The sequence below is a fragment of the Phalacrocorax carbo genome, chromosome Z, assembly GCF_963921805.1.
Source record: "Phalacrocorax carbo chromosome Z, bPhaCar2.1, whole genome shotgun sequence".
NCBI classification, from domain to species: domain Eukaryota; kingdom Metazoa; phylum Chordata; class Aves; order Suliformes; family Phalacrocoracidae; genus Phalacrocorax; species Phalacrocorax carbo.
The window spans coordinates 2,878,550-2,895,916 of NC_087548.1; positions in this window are offsets into that span (position 1 = coordinate 2,878,550).

The following is a 17,367-nucleotide window of genomic DNA, read 5'->3' on the forward strand; positions in this document are numbered from 1 at the left end:
AATAAATAAATGTTTGTACAAAGGGCTGTGGATAAATATGCATGTCTGATTATAAATTATGAAAGTCAAAGTCATATTTTTCTTCTTCACTTTTTTTCTGGAAAACTGGCATACCATTAGTCGAAGCAGGGGTTTTGAGAAAGGCGACGACATTCTCTTCTGCTCCTATGCAAAATCCATTCTTACAGTATTTTTAGACTGATAAAATAGTTCATTCAGCCACCATTCCCATGCAGCGGCGTGGGGAGGTTTTCTGGTCGAACCTCATCCTGGCTGAGAGTGCCGTGGTGAGTCACCGGTTTAGAGCCCACGAGGAAGGTTTGAAAACATTTATTTTCCACTTGCCAATGTATCTGTAGTTAAAACACAACATGGGACTATATTGGGTGTTTTGAAATCCTGCCAGAAAGCCTGGCAGGTTTCTTACAAAATTTTATCTAACAAGTAGGCAGATTTTTGAAAAAAATCTGACTTATTTTCCGGCCTGGAGAGCATCCTGTAAAGCCTGACGCCTCGTCTCTCAAGCCCACAAGCTCCCAGCAGCCTGTCTCATGCAGCCCCCGAGCAATCGGCTCCAGAGCTCAAGCTCCCAGCAGGGTAAGGGAGAAAACAGCAATAGTTTTCTCTCAAATGTCAGATCTGAGAGGGGCTTGTTCCCCTGCAGGTATCTCGCCCAGGAGGTGCCACCTTGCACCCACCTGTGCATCAGGGACGTGGCACCACGTGCTGCTGGTGGCAGAGACGCAGCAGCAGCAGCTCAGCACCCAGCAAGAGCTGCTTCATAGCCCTCAGAGCCTCCCAGGGACAAATTTTGATGGCACCCAAGGACCCCTTCCCACCACAAGACACCACCTTTGTCAGGCCCGTTATGCTCAACGGGACCGCGAGGTCCCAACGTTCTTCACTTCCCAGGGACAGCACCAGGAGCAAAACTGCTGCTCCTTAAAAGAGTCCTGTAGGTTATTAGCTTATAAATGAGCTAATCTACTAAAAAAGGCATATAATGCACCAGGACTGTGGAGCCCATCTCCATCACACCTCCCAGAGAGCATGACAGCCCAAGGAACATGCTGGCAGCAGGAGTAAAACCTCCGGTACGCCGCAGCACGGCCTTCTGTGGTGGTGCAGCCCCCCGGGCCGCCCCGAGGTGCCAGGATAAGCCCTATCGTGCTGTTATCTTGGTCATAACGACTTCCATGTCAGGCAGTCTCTGTCCACACCTGGGCCATCTGCTCCCTGAGTTGTGTAGCAGAATGACTCAGCACGAACTGTGGCCTGAATGTTAAATACTGACCAAAGCCAACCATCTCGACCCTATAACCAGCAACCCAAGAGGGAGACGCTTGGAGCTCTCCGGGACCGCAGTGGGCTGTGAGACCCTGTATCTGCCCCGGGGCTGGGACGCCTCGCAGAGGAGATTTTGCGAGGGTTGAAGGATTGCCCATTGGTTTCACGAGGACTCAAAGGCCTGACTTTGCAAGGCTCACCATTGATGAATGCCAGCACGTATAAGTGAGTAATTCATGAAACTCATGAAAAGGTAAATTTTAATCACAGGTTAACCTTGGGGGGTGTGTGCGCAATTTGACTGTATATACATATATATTATCCCTATTCACATAAACCGTTGGCCAAGTCTGAGACTAAGATGGACCCAGCTGCACCTGGACTCCCCTCTAAAAAGAGCTTAGAAAGCAAAGGGGTCTGTTCTGGACCTCCTGGCTCAACGGGAGGGTCCTCCTTATCCCCTGCATCCACGACCCCTCTGTGAATCATTCTAACTGGAGTGTAACTGAATTTTCCTTTGTGCACTTCTTCCACGTAAGTAACAGAGTGAACCTTGTCATTCTCGAATCTTTAACTAAGTCACTGTGTTGACTGTAACAAATTCCATCAAATTGCTGTTTTAAATTGGCTGATGCTTAAGTGCTGTTGAGAATAATACAGCCTAATACTGTGATCTATCTCAAAAATATTAATAAATCTTAAATTGCTAACCAAAGCTGTGTAATAAATCATATTCGTGACAAACTGGTGTAGTCGGCAGCGTCGACAAGTCTGTATTTGCGACACCTTCCCCCAGCACCGCTGGAGAAACATGGGCTCAGCCCACCGACACCTTGCTCCGGAGGAGGTCTTAGCCACGCTTTCCCAAGTGATCCCAGGCCTTATCTCCTGGGATTTCATCCAGAACAATGATCCTGGCCTGGCACATGCTGTATCTGGACCCTGCCCAAGGGTCCATCCATGCTATGACAAGGAGGAGTCTCAAAACCACCAAAATGCCTCGTTCGGACGTCGGGTTACCAAGCAGAGGAGCTGGAGCATCAGAACTGCTGGAGCATCGGTGGTGTTGGGAAGGGATGCAGAAGGGTGCATCCCCAGACTGGAGACTTAACTTCTCACCTCCCTTTTTCCTGGGGAAGTTCAGAAACAGGATCACTTAGAAACTTGCAGCGAGCATATACGTGCCGACGTTTCTGTATTGCAATGAGAGTGGCTATTGCCCCTCAGGAGCGGCAGGAGGAAGGCTGTCACCATTAACGCTGCGTACTCAAACTGATGCCTCCCAATGATGCGAGGTAGGAGGTAAATATATTTACACTTAGTAAAAACAAATCGGTTATGTGCAACAAGAAGATATGTGCTGGCAATTAATCACTCGAGGAAAAGCTGGTTATATCTCATCAGGTTGCTTTTGAAACATGATCTCTTCCTAAATCAGGGATGTAGGAGGCAGGAGAGGCCCCGGCTCACAGCGAGGGAGACGCGGCAGCCCGGCACTAGCCCTTGCTGCATGGGCTGGAACGCCAACCCGGCGCAGGCCAGCCCGGGTGGACCTGATGTTACTTAAGCAGTTGCTAAATCTAGCCTCCGCCGCCTTTGCCCCTGGTTTGGTGCTGTAAGCGTGCCCCGAGGGCCGTGCCGGAGGGCTGACCGGAGCCCCTTTGATCTCTCCCTGCACACCCAGGTTGTAATTTCCTGAGGACTGCAGCCTACAGCTGATTCATTGTAGGCTTTGCTGGCGAGCCCGATGTCCAAGGGGAAAGCCGGCTGCTGGATAGCATGCAAGGACATGTTGTGACATGAAACTTTGCTCCAGGATGGGATTATCATCCTCTTGTCAGAACTCAAACCGCTTAATTACTCTGTGGAGAGATGGCAGTGATGGAGAAGGTGAGTTCTCGCTGCAGCGAAGGAGGATGCAGGTTTGCTCACGCAGCGGCCAGCACCTCCAGGGGAGGTGGAAGCCCTCGGGCACGGCCCCAGGGATGGGACAACCAAGATGCCAACTAGCAGACATAAGAGGAGAAGACTTTTCACCCAACACACCGTTTTGCTCAGGGGAGTGTCCTCACCCACTTCTTAAAGTGGTGCAAAACCCAAACGGGAGGCGCTTCCGTTTAATTATGAAATAAGTAGGATTGGTTTTTAATTGCCTCACTGTTTTCCAGAGCCAACCAAGTGCTTCCTGCAACGGGCACTGGAAAGACACCGGTTTTTTGACAAGACACCAATTTGCACGTTGCATGGTAAATATAAGTACACCAGGAACACAAGCCGCAAGATGATTATAGTGCAGCAGAACAACGGAGACAGAAAATAAAATAAATTGAGGGCAAGGCCACTACCCACAACGGGTATTCTGTATTTTGGATCTAAAAATACTGTGTTCAAATAAGGAGCCCTTAACTTACCCCTGACCAAAGCAAATAAAATCAGGTTGAGGCTACATTCAGCAGAGAGGTCAGGAATAGAGTATGTACGGTTTTTTAAAGGATATTTATGTTTGATTTTAAATCCTTTCTTTATTCACCCAGTTATCTGCAGCTGTTATGGTGTATCTTTTTCCTGTACACAGAGCAAAGATATGCAGAGGCAATTGTCTGAGGAGAGAAAGCCTGGTTTGTTCCTCAGACTTTTTATATCTCAGATAAAGTGGTAGAAGGCACAGTTATTTCCCCGTGCCAGGAAAAGAGCAACTGCGAGATAAGGTATAGGAACAGAGCTGAGCCTCCAAGCTACAGCCTCCCACATTCCAGATTATGGCCCCAAACCCCACTTTTTAGGACACAGGGCATTCATAGCTTCCCAGAAAAAAAATATTTTACAGAAAATCACTGTGGCCAGTGAAAAAAACTGACTGAAACCCCACTTTTCTATCAAAACATTTCCAAGAGAAAGCGGCCTCCCCAGCTTATTACAGCACCTCTTAATTCTTTTCTTCTTCTCTGCAGTTGATCCCTTTTTAGTGAAGCACTTCAGTTGTCACCATAAAGAAGCAGAAGGCCTTTCTATTTCAATTATTTTTATTTATTTATGCTTGTCAACCACATTTTTATACCAGCTGTCTCTGTTTGGGACCATCTTTATTGGCTGCTGTCAAAGGACTCCAAATAAGTAAAAGCCTAATAAATAAAATAAGATTTATATTGCTTTATCTGCAGCCTGGCCTCACCTGGGACGAAGCACTATGGTACCAGGGTTTGCATTTATTTTTGCTGCCCATTCTGGCGCTGTGGCGTGCAGATGAGAAGTCAGAGACGGCAAAGACGTACTGGAAAAAAACTGAAGTAAAAGATAAAAGTACCATGTTAGCACGTAAAGCATGTAGGGAGCGTACAGAGCACCTCGCCAGCAGCTCCATCCTTGGGGTGCAGTGCGGAGAAGGGCACGCTCTGCACACTGTCACCTGTCACTGGCCAGAGAGGAGCAGGAGAAAATGCTATTATTAATTTCTGGAGCTTGAGAATTGCTTTTTACTCTTAAAACAGCAGCTTTAAGATGGCAGGGCCCGGCCTGCTCCTCCTCCTCCTCCTCACCGTTATATCCACTACCCAAAAACAGTCACCGTGCGGGCCTGAATTCTCCCCGTACGTGGGAGATGTATTTACATATGTATTTTTTTCAGTGCTCATCCTCTGCCCTGGGAAATTCAAAGACTGAAGAAATGACATTAGCATCGGCCAAAATATTTTATGAAGAGGATGAGAACGGCAATAAAGAAAATAAATATCACCCATTGAGGACTGGAAGACACTTAGTAACAAATGTTTGCTGTTGGTTAGTAGATTTCACAGTTTACTGAAACATTGATGTCCATAAGGGTCTTAAGGGTCTTTTCCAACCTAAATGATTCTATGACTGACACGTGTCCTGCTAAAGGCTATTCCACCCCTGCAACATTGACCGCTGCTCAGGTGGAAGCTCTTTTGGATAAGAGGGGAGAGGACACTGCCCAAATGCATGATCCCTACCACAGAACTTATTTCTCACATGATTAGCTCCCAAAAATGAGATATCTGACCCAAACACCATCAGGTTCATGGGAACAAGTCCGACCACTTCAGCAGGTTATGCACCAAACCCCCCAGGGATGTGCAGATTCCACTGAAGTCAAGGGGAATCTTTACACCTCCCCCAGCAGACCTGCCCTACGAGGAGCTAAAGCAGCTACCAAACTATCCCAAAAAGCAATGAAAGCCACAGCAATAGCTGCAGCGATGCGGGTTAGTTATTTAGTGCTACGTGCTTGCTGGAGAAGACAGTCGGTCCAGCCCCATCTCCCTGGTGGTTCCTTCCCGGGGACATCTGTTCACGCCGGTTGCCACTTGATTTCTCAAAATAATTTCACTTCACCGCTGTGTTTTCCAAGCTTGGCGTACGCTGAGCTCCTGGAAACAGTGTCGGGAGGGGATGTGAGCAATGACCAGGCCATCTCGGGTCACACAAACCGGAGTGGTCGCCTCCCCAAGGGAGTTTTCCCGCAGGAGCCAGCATCTCCCACGTATGGCAAATGTCCTGATCCTCTTTCTCCTGTTTTTAATAAAGGACTTCAAGTGAGGTTTCCTATTCCCCTGCCTCTGACATCCCCGCTGAGCAACACCGAAGAGGGAGACAGCAACACTGGACCTATGTCTTCATTAAAACCAAAATTATTTGTGTAAAGTCAGCATCACAAATCACCACTTTTACACGCACGATGAGCTTATTAGTTTGCATATTCATAAGGCAGCATAAGTTTATGCATCTTCATAAATATTAGGGAAGAACAAACTTTCTATTCTTAGGAGAAAAAATAAATATGGATTTGGGTAAGTGCCTTCTTAAATGAGGCAGTTAAGAAGCACTCCCTCCCCCAGCACCGTGCAAAGGGGCTTTGGCTCAGAAATTCTTTGAACGTCTTCATTTTCAAATGAAGTTTCAAATGAAATTTCAAATTCTTTGAATTTCTTCATTTGGCAATGTGCTTGACTCCTCTCACAGCTACTGTAATTGTATCTCAGGGATTTTCAAGCTCTCAACCCAAATAACAAGTGAACAAGCTCCAGGTCAGCTGGGGCACCCTGACACCTCATGCAACAGCACGGAGGGAGGAGGGTTAGCCAGTTCCTGGGATTTTGGTGCTGATGGCAAAATCATCCTTGCCTGCAACCTAGGAAAAGCTGAGCAATTATGCAAATACCAGCAACGCCTCAAAAGTATATAATTTCAGTAGTGTGTAATTCTCAGGATTTAGCTCAAAATGCAGCCAGGAACGCCCTCACTCACCCCCGCACCACAGCGCAAGTCCTCCTTCGCAGGAACAAGCCGCTCCACGAGGGTCTCCTAAACTTACTAATGAACAACACTTGGCTCAAAACAATTAATTAATCCAAGATTTCCAATCTGCCTAGGCAAGGCAGTATTTTCTTCATGGCATCTTGGAGGGAGGTGGTAAGCTTTACCTACCTGTTGAAAAATGGGTTGATTTGTGTGTCCTGTACATGCAATTGACAGTGGGATCCCGTTAATCTCGTATCTGTGTTTCTTAGCCACACCAGGACAAAACATGATGGACTTGATCATCCTTATGGGTCCCTTCCAACTTGAGATATTCTATGATTCTGTGATGGAGAAAGACAGCACCTGGAAACAACACGAATGCCAGGGACCTGAGGTAACTCTCCCCACGCAGATGCCACGGGGCAGGTGGCAGAGCCACCTCAGGCATCGCCACGGCAGGTCCGTGTCTGCTGGGACAAGAGACCCGATGCCACCTCCCTTTGCTGTGCCAGCAGGCCAGGCCACCACCGCTCCAGGTGCTGAAGGTGAAGGAAGGGATCAAGAGGGATTTCTGGGAGGAAGACTAGAAATAATATATATAAGAAGTCCCTGAACGGGTTTCCTTCGGACACTAGCATCTGTTTGTCACAGACTGCACAGCCACTTCACTCCCTTGTGTATATGCTCCCTTAAATAGCCCATTTCAGTTCATTTCTCTCCTGTTTCTAAGGGCAGACTGGAACCCCTGTTTTAAAGGTGCCAATTAAGTATCAGCGCAATCAACCCCGAGCAGCCCGCTTCAGTGGAGCGCTTGATTAGCTGTGGTCTAATTAACCTCTTCACCTCCCCACGCATTAGCAGGTAAATGTATTTACACTCTCAGGCAGGCACAAATCCACGTATTGCCAGACTCTGAATTCCTCGATTTTAGGTTTCTGTTCATTATCACCTACTTGGAGGCCAAGATGCAGTATCTGGACACACGTGGCTTTTACTGGACCACATACCAACAACTCAAATCCCGCTGAGCCACCACTTGGAAATCAAAAGCTAAGACTGAGCGTGATTTTTCAGAGGTGAGAACTCTTCCTGCCTAGCAGTGATGGCACCCTAATTAAAACGGGTCGAGAGGACACCCCCATCCCCTGCTCTTTCCACGTATGAGACCAGAGTTGAACTAGCATGGTTGAAATGGTTACACGAGGAGTTGAAACAAAAACAGTAATACAGAATAAGAAATAATACAGGATAATACAGAAAAAATAAGGAATAATATAGTAATATAGCATAAGAAATAAAAGCAGCTGAGTAACATTTGCTCTTCAAATGAAGGATTTGGGGTCTTTTTTTTGTTCAGAAGCCATTTAGCCTCCCATTGAGTTCGATATGGACCATGGTGAGGGTGGGATGAGACCTGGATCACCGATGGTTTCTGCTGGCTGCTGGTTGAAGAGGCGATGGATTGTGTCTGCTCACCAGCACAGCTCCAGGCCAGACAGATTGGGGTGGGGGGGGGAACCCCAAACCTCCATATCTAGGACTTCTACTGTTGAAGATACACAAGCACATGTTTTTTCAGATGTTGGTTAGAAAACAAGGATGTTGAAGCTTGCTACGATACCGTGGTTTTCTATAAGGCTGCAGGATGCCTGACTCCAGCATCCCGCGCTGGCTGGCGGTAACCATCCATCACCACCAAAACGGCTGATGGATAGTAACGGGCTGCGCTGACACGCACGAGTGGGAGGGAAGGAAAAATTCTGTGCCATGGTTGTGTCAAGTCGATTTCACTTTTCAAGCCATCTGTAACTGTAAAAACAAGATGCCGCATCCACAAATGAAGCAGGCAGATGGTGGATTTGGGATGGCAACTATCCTGCAGGGATGCAGAAGCGTGTGATGGCTTCCCTTTGAATCAGCCGTCCAAGAGCAGATCAAATGCCTTCAAAAAGCATAACTCCCTGGCACCTGTGCATACACACTCTTATATTAGCAGGATAAGCCAAAAATCCTGACTTCCTTGGTGTGAAGGTCCCTCTCTCAGCCTGGCTATCTGGCCGTGACCGCACTCCCTAGCAGACAACAGGACAACCCTTTGTCCATCTCCTCCTGCCACCACCGCAGCTTCCATGGGCACAGCCTGGGTTTTTCTAACCAGCACTAGAGCTGGTCCTAGACTGGTAGGAAATATCCCCAAATCAATCAATAAAACCTGTTCACCGAAAGAAAGGCTTCAGCAATGCCACATCACGGTGACCCTCTAAATTAAACCTCCCACGGAAATCCCCATCCTGCGACAGAGGCTCCACTCCAGCAGGCAGGGACCAGGCTGGCAGGGATGGGTGGCTGCGTTACCTCCTCCTGCTTACTCCAACTGCTTACAAAAATGTCCTTCTTCATTGCAGAAGAAGCTGGACACCTACCTAGCTGGCAGAGAAAGAGTAGATTATTCAGGGTCACTGCTAAATAACTAGAGGACATGAAATAGGAAAATCCACCTCAAACTGGAGTGCAGATCCGACTAGTCAGCAGAAAGTTGAAAGGAATGAGGCAAACAGAGAACATCCCTGAAACGGAGAGGAAAAAGGCAGCTAGAGAGCTTAGCGGGTTTCAAAGATCAAGGAGAAATCCCACCTGATCAGCTTAAAAACCCCCAAGGCACTAAATATCATAAATGCAAGCCTTGGGTCTGGAAATTTTGTTTTTGAAGATAAAAGAAAACAGCTGCGATCCAGCCATCATCGCAGGAGCTGGGACATCACTAAAATCATCAAGTTTCACGAGCTTTGCAAGAAAAATCCTGGGGCTTGGCAGGGTTGAGAGTGCCCGGAGGGGAGGAGGACCAGACAGCGTTGCCGAGGCCGCGCGGGAGAGAGGGACCATATGGCGCAGAGGGATGCTCGGGAAAGCAGGGGAGGAGACGAGCAGATGGGAGGGGGAGCTGAAACGCAAACCAAAGGAGACAGCGTGTTTGGGTTTATTCTGCAGGAAGGGAGACGGCGGCGGAGGGGAGGCGGTTTGAGAGACGGTGCTCCCATCCTCGCTCCAGCCGGCGGGCAGCGGGGTGGTCCCCACCCAGGGCGGACTAAAACCACACCGAATGCAATCGGGCAGAGAAAATACCAGACATGTCTGGATTTTATCCACACAAGTTACCATTAAAACCACGCCCAAATTTCCTTTTGTTATATAGCCACTCAACCTCTCTGCCCTAGCTTTATCCACGCCAGGTCCATGAAGCATCCGGACCACATGTGGGAAGTAAAATGAGCATGGAGTGTGTGTTCAAGAACGGGGTGCTTCTCCCCTGCCACACACCCCTACCACCGGCACAGCTCACCCTGCTTTTATTTGCTCAGAAAGCATTGCTTTCAAAGCTATCGGAGCTGCTTTGGCTTCTGCTCCACACACTCTTCCCAGCAGGAGCATCGCGATGGGGCAGCAGCGTCCAGCAGAGCTGGTCCCTGGGCATCACGGTGCGATGGGCTCCGCTGCTCGTGGAGGATGCTCCGGCGGCGTAAGGACCGAGCAGGTTCTCGCCTGGTGTGGGGCATCTCCGAAGCGTGGCGTTTCGCGCCCCGGCTGGCCAGAGGCCATGCCTGCAATCCACAGCAAAAAACGAATTACATAAACTTAAATTCCTGGCATGACTAGGCTGCCTTGCAAACCCTGCTGCCCTGAAAGCTGAAACAATTAGTATACTGTTTATTCATAAGATTAAACCCAGTGAGGTGTAAAACAGCAGCTGTAGGGTCAAGCACAAGGCATTATTTTGCTGCCACAAAACAGACACGAGCCCGAGCTCCTGGCTGGGTCTTCAGCAATGATTTTTCACTCACCTGGAATGAAGGAGCTCACTGTCTTTTTTTTTTTTTTTCCCCAGACATGCAGGGATAAATCCTTGGCTTTAGGAAGGGAATGGGGCAGTCCATCCTCCACAAAGCCTTCCACTGGCAATGGATTTGAAGAACTAGTTCCCTTTTATAACCCCATTAAAACTCCCTCCTTATGCAACCAGATCATTATGGCACCGGTGTAAGAGAAAGGATTATAATAAGAATTACATATGTAGAGTCTGTAGCTGGCATAGCCGCGGTACACAGCTGACAAAACTGTTGATTCTGGGCTGATCCGGTTATTTATATTCGCAGTACACATGGTGAACTCCCAGTCCCTGGCAAGCCGGGCAGTACAGAGCTTTCCTTGCCTTCCCAGGTCGCTGCTGGCAGGCCACCCCACTGCTCTGCTTTACTCTAATGATGAGAATCATGTTTCCATAATGCCCCAAGAATAAATCAAAAGGTCAGATAATACAGCCAGTATCAGTCATTTCTCAGCCTTCAAGTTAATAAAGCCAATTAGATCAACCAACCTCATCTCCCATTCCTCATAATCCACCCAGTTCCTCCCTGATTACATTGCAGGGACCGATTTTTGGCAGGCTGAGTCAGTTTTATTCTCCAGAACCTGAACTTTTAGGTGCTGTGGGTAAAGAAGACGGGCTGAAGTGCCAGCAGTGCCTGAGCGCTGCACCAACAAGGATGTTTCTGCATGAGCTATGCCGGGGGGGCTAGATCCGGCCCCCTGCACCACATCTTGCAGAAGGCAGCAAAAAGTCCCTTCCAACCTGATTTGGTAAAAAACTTTGTTCTGATCCTGTACTCATATGGGATTGACCAGGTCATGGGTTGGTATAGCAGCTGGGTGGGGTCAGAAACGATACCCAAAAGCTTCTCTGCTTTGCCAGAACATCTCCAGGAGAAGACATCACCACCCCGGGGGAAGCGGCTTCTCTGCATGACCACGGGCCCCATCTCCAGCCGCAAACCAGCCTTGAATGCCTCCAGGAAAAAAAAAAAAAAAAACAAAACAAAAAACCAAAAAACCGGAAAACAAACTCATAAACCAAACCCAGCAAATGCCCACTGATTGTGCACTGGGGGGAAAAAAGTCCTCCCTGACCCTCGCAGGCTGCTGGCTGGAGCCCAAAATATCACAATTGATCGTAGTTACTGTCAAGCCAGATGATCGTAACGGTGTCTTCTGACCTCAGAAATCTATTAAATATATTAGATAACAGCTGTTCCCATGCCAGGTGATGTCAAGACAACATCACTGCCCCAGGTCATTTGGATGGCGAAGAAAATCACCTAAGGTCACCGTCCCTGCAGGAAGCCGTGTGCGGATGCTCAGCCTCCTGAAGGTAGAAGAAATGCATTTTGTCTTCCTCGGTTGGCACCGATGTCATCTCAGAGCCCCAGGAATTCTCCAGAACAGGTGTTTTCATCAGTGGTGTATGCTTAAATATATAGTCACCCCTACATTCTGTATCCGGATATCTTCTACATCATTTACACAGTAGATTCAAATGAAGCTGGGGATAAATTAGACTACCTGAAAAATTTTCTTACTGGTGGGAAGCATTAGTCTGTTCAGGCTACGCAGAAGGTGGGGGCAGGGTTGTTAATCAAGCACTTAAAATAAGCTCAGCATTGTATAAACATGCAGGGCTGAGCTAAAACTCCATCCGAGCCATTCTGACCAAAACGGGGTTTGGCTCAGCACAGCCCGCAGAAAAGGCTGTGAGAAAAGAGAAGTGGCTTCGCCCCCTTTTTAAGCCAGAATTGTTCTGGAGATTGGCTGAAACACCACGGATAAAGACATCTGTCTGACCTCCTGAACCCCCTGCACCCAGGCAGGCTACGTTCAGTGATGTGACTGTGGTTCTTTCACTTAAAAACCAAGCAAACGCCCAGCCTGTCCATCTCCAGGACATCAGTGGCCCAGCGCCAAAAAAAAATGCTTCTTTTCCTATCATGCCGAGGGTGAGAAAAGGAGAGAGAGGCATCGGAGCCCGCTGTCCCTGCAGAGAGCTGCTGCTGCCCGCACCCGCTGCCAGCCCGCACGGCAGGGATGAGGGCGGTCGTCACCCCGCGCTGGAGCAGCCTCCCATAGTCACCGGAGCGCTGCTGCCTTCCTTGCTGGGCAACAGTTCCCTTCAAATCATCTTTTTTATTCGCTGTTTTATGAGCGTTTACATGGATGCACGTGTGTTTATATGTCCATCTGGAAAGCAGCTTGTTTTTTTTTTAATGGAAATACCTGCATTTGCAAGCATTTAAACATGCTTATCGCTTGGTATGTCTTAATAAACCCAATAAAATCTTTAGCTGTCCAATACAGGAAAGGAAGCAATCCCGGGTGACAGAAATCACACCTATGATGAATAATCAACCTTAATAATCCCCACACTTTATCAACGGATATTAATCTGTATATAAATAGATCTTCAGGCAAAAAAATTAAGGATCCGCTGTTCATTAAAAAAAAGGCAACTCAATGTGGAGACGCACACGCTCACAAAAACCAGGCACAATTTTTCAACGGGTCCAAATGAGATGATGAGATGAAATGGTGCCGGCTGACTTGCACATTATAACCATTTTACTTCTGTTTTTCCACTGAAATCAATTGCAGGCTCCAATGTTACACAGTTCCTTTGCTTTTTATTTCTTTTCCTGCTTGGCTTTTTTAATATAGTTTTGTTGCTACAGCCTTGCAGAAGAAAATCTGCAAGCTGAAGAATACGAAGCTATTTCAGCTCTTTGCTACAAGAAACCATCTGCCTCCCAGGCATAATCCCAGTCTATGCTTGGTAGGAAACCAGTTTGGTGGATGGCCGGGTAACTGGATCCACACAGAGAGGTGTTTGGCCAAATGGTTTTCATGTTTACACCAACAGCCAGCCAGAATTATGCTTCTCTTTCCAGCAGAGCGGGTCTGGCTTTCAACCAGGGTATTTTTAATCAGGTCACTCATTAGCATTTCCTCAGGTACCTGCTACCTGCAGCTTTGGTCTCAAAAATGCAGAAGCCAGGCTGAGTTTAAAGTCCTTCCCAAATGCTGCAAAGAGCTCACCCCTCCTCATACCCACACAAGATCTCTGAGAAGGCAAAACCTCACCGAAATTCTGCCTCTCTTCTGAAAGAATTCAGTAGGAACAGGTTTCTCACCCTACCAGCTTCACAGCTCCTTTAAGTTCACGCAGTCCCTGAACCTTCGCTGCCAAAAAGATGTTGGAAAAGTCTATAACCCACATCCCTCCTCTGCTTTGCCTGCGGGTACCATCATTCAACCCCCAAATTTTCAGATGTGCTCCATTGTATTTCCTCCAACACCGGGTCCAAACAACTCCCTGGCTCCTCTGCACCCTTCTTCTGGGATGCCCCGAAGCGGGGTGATGCTCAGAGCATCGAATGCTGGGGGCATCACCTCTCACCCCAGCGGGCTCTCCTTGCCCCTCTGTCCTGTGTTTCCACATGGAAACTTTGACAGAGTTCATCGGAAAAAAGGAGCTTTCAGGCCATTGAATCTAATCGTAGAACTTCACCCAGTTACCACGGCTGTAACCTAGTAATTAGTGTATAAATATCTTATAGAGATCCATTATTCTTCATTTCAGGTCATCAAAAAGCTGAAGACTCTACTGCTCCCCTTTAGTCTCACATTTAACCCTCAATGTTTTTGCAAATGTTGCCAAAATAAATTTCCATTTACTTATCAGCTTTAGAGGGCTTCAAAAGCTATGACCAAATAGCAAAGCTTGTCTGCAGAAGGCAACGTGACTGCCATTTACTCTCCTTAAGAACAAGTCTTTAAAGTCACAAAGAAATGCTACATATAATGTACAGTTATGGTCCAGTTTCACTTCTTCCAACATAAAACAAGAGTTTCCTGCCATGGAGGGGACACTGATGGATCAGAAGGAGGACGGGGAGAGAAGGGAACAAGGGGAGTGGCTGAACAGCTTCCTCTGGCTACCACCAAACGAGGGCACCGAGGGACTCTCCAGCTCCTCGGCTAGCGAACGCCCCGGCTGACTTGGATGTTATTTCAGAGCAAGATCTACAAAAGCATCAACCACCTCTTTTTCACTGCTCGTAGTGTTCCCCTCTCCACGGGAAGAAAACCTGGGGGAACAAGCCAAAGGGAGCTGGGGTGCCCTGCAACGTGTCTGGACAATGCAGAAATCAGTATTGTCTGGCATATCGTGGAAAAAACCCACCACATAGAGGGAGCCTCTGGTTTCTCTTCCTTCCAGCCTCATAAGGAAATTGCCCTGTCTTGCCCTGCTTGTCCGCCTGCACTGTTGGACACCTCCCAAGCACCTGCAGGGAGTGTTTGAAAATACAACGCGGAGGAAACCCCTGAACCCCAACCCCCCGAAAAGGTCCTCACAGGTGTCCTTACTATCAGTACATTCATGCACAGGGCTGGAGGAAGAGGCGTCCCTTTGATGCACCGAGATCTGCAGCTCAATGCAAGCTGAACTGCCGAGTTCTTCTGCTCGCCTGTATCTGAAACCATCCCACCCAAAGAGACATCAGAAAAACACATTTACTTCACCCTTCCTTCTTTTCATGTTACCTCCCTGCTTCACAAATAATTTTTTTTTAATTAAATCTGAAGTCACCTAGAGCAGACCACGCCAGGAATGGAGGATTTGATGTAGCATGGAAGAGGAGTTCCAGGCTCCAGCCACGAGGTTGCCCTGGGACAGCAGGTCACCCAAGGCTGGGTGCACCCCCAAACCCCACAACCCCATGCCTGTAAATACTTGTGCCTAAGTACAAGTGGGAGAGTTCCCACAGAGCCTGACTTTAGATTTTAAAATGAATGCTACAGAACACCAGATTTAACCTATAATGAAATAGAAGAGGGAAGCATTTGAATTTGAGTGGGATTTATTAAGAAAAGCATAAGTGGTAGCATTGCACAACATGTTCCACACAGTATAAAGGTCCAACTGAGCCTTTCTCTCCCTCTGATTTTATCAAGAAAGGAAAAAAAAAAAAAAGCAGCAAGAGCATAAAAGCCTGTGTGAGCCTTATCAACAGCCTGGGAAGGATTCATCCCTGCAGCAACCTCTCTATGCTCTCTCTTCCTCAACCCTATTTTCACTTCCCTCCAGGCACAAGAACCCCTTCTTATCGTAATTAGCAATTTTAACGTATGGATTGTTTCAAGCCGATTACATCAGTCCATTATATGTGGTTTCACGAAGTTGCATTTATAATTTCAGTAATTTACACTTGGAAACAAAGATATACAAAGGGAAAAGGCCACTGGAGGTTTTCAAAATAATTAAGAGCTTTGGTTATTAGTGATGCTTTTGAAATACAACCTGAAGTCTAACAGTGGTGCCAGGAAAGCCTCTGCTGGGTATTTGTGAAGGCTAATGGAGCAGATGCGAGCAGGGGGAGTAAAAGCCTCTCTCACTGCATACAGGGTTTTTGGCTGTTACCTCTGACCCGATGTTGGAATGATGTTTCCAGCCCCTATTGCTCAAAAAATATTTCCAAGAATACTTTTTGTCTTGACTACAGGCTCCAGCAGGCAATTTTCTAATCCTCATTTTTACAGGTATTTTCCACAAGTAGATATAGGGGCTATTGTGTTCATTTACCTATTTACTAGTTGAAAAGGGGAAACAAAGGCCCCACGTCTGGAACGCATCCATCCAAACAAACGTCTGGAGCCCAGCACAGGTGCTGTGCCCCCAGCATGGTGACCTAGAGAGCATCTCCACGAAGGTCCAGGAGCTCTTCTCAGCTCTGACCTGGAACAAGGACCTCTGAGGACAAGTATGGAGCGGTCACAGCAAGGCAATTTGGACTTTGGTCTCGCTGCAAGCAGCATCCACCTGGGCACCAATTAACACCGTTGGTGATTGTGATGACGCGGACATCTGGCTGCTGAGAACAACATGCGCCGAGTCCAGCTGCTGCAGTCTGGAGAGCTCTTCCTCTGGTTCAGACCTTGGATTTTTTTCAGAAGTCTTCCAGCCCGGCACCCTACGGGCTTTGCCATGCTGGCCAGACCCATCCTCCTTCTCCTGGGCCCATCAGCCACCTGTGGCAGAGTAAATCATGGCAATATCTACATGCCTTGCCGATGGTGCAGAGACTGATCCTTCTCCTGCAGGCCTCTGCCTTTCTACCCCAGCTAAAGATCTGCTGTCCCTCTCGCATCTCGTGGTTGCCTGCCAGCTCACAGCTACATGGTGAATGCGGAACTTTTCATCTCTGCCAGCCCATGCTCCAACCCCATCTCTCTTTGCCAGCACTGGGAACGACACTGGCACCTCTAACCTGGACTTGGACTTTTCCCCAGCACCTTTCCTCAGCGTTGACACCTCCAGAAAGCAGCCGCACAATCCCAGTTCTTGCTCCGACGTTCAGATTCCAACCGTTTGCACGTGGCTTTCCTTGACTGGATCAAGAACAACCCTGCTCTGCTCCCACCAACCCTGACGGCCCCTCTTGAAGACTGTTTTCTAGTCTGTTTTTGTGAAGGATCACGTCACCCTCTGCTTGTGCTCCTCCTCAGGCTCTCCGCCCCGGCACGTCGGACGGGAGCTAGGGCTCTTTACCCCCTGCTCAGCACTTCACCTCAGAGTCAGGGAGGCCTGTCTCACTTCTGACCCTTCGTGACATCACATTTTGAAACAAGTTTCCTCATGTTTTCCCTTAAAATGCTCACCTGTGACTCCAACACACACACTCTAAGGGGTTGATACGAAAGATGGCACGGCTCTGATGTTTGTGAGGTTCGTGCATCAAAAAGCCTTCACCTCAGCGGGGAAAGACACGGCAAAAATGCGAGGGGAAGGAAGGCATCCACGAAAGGCTCCTGATTTGGGGTTTTTTTTGCCTTTTTTTGGACTCGCAGCGTTTCCCCAGGGAGGGTGAATGGGAGCCCGGGACGACCCGACCACCTCCCCTCACAGACGCCCAGCTGCCCGCCCTCCCGCAGGCCCCG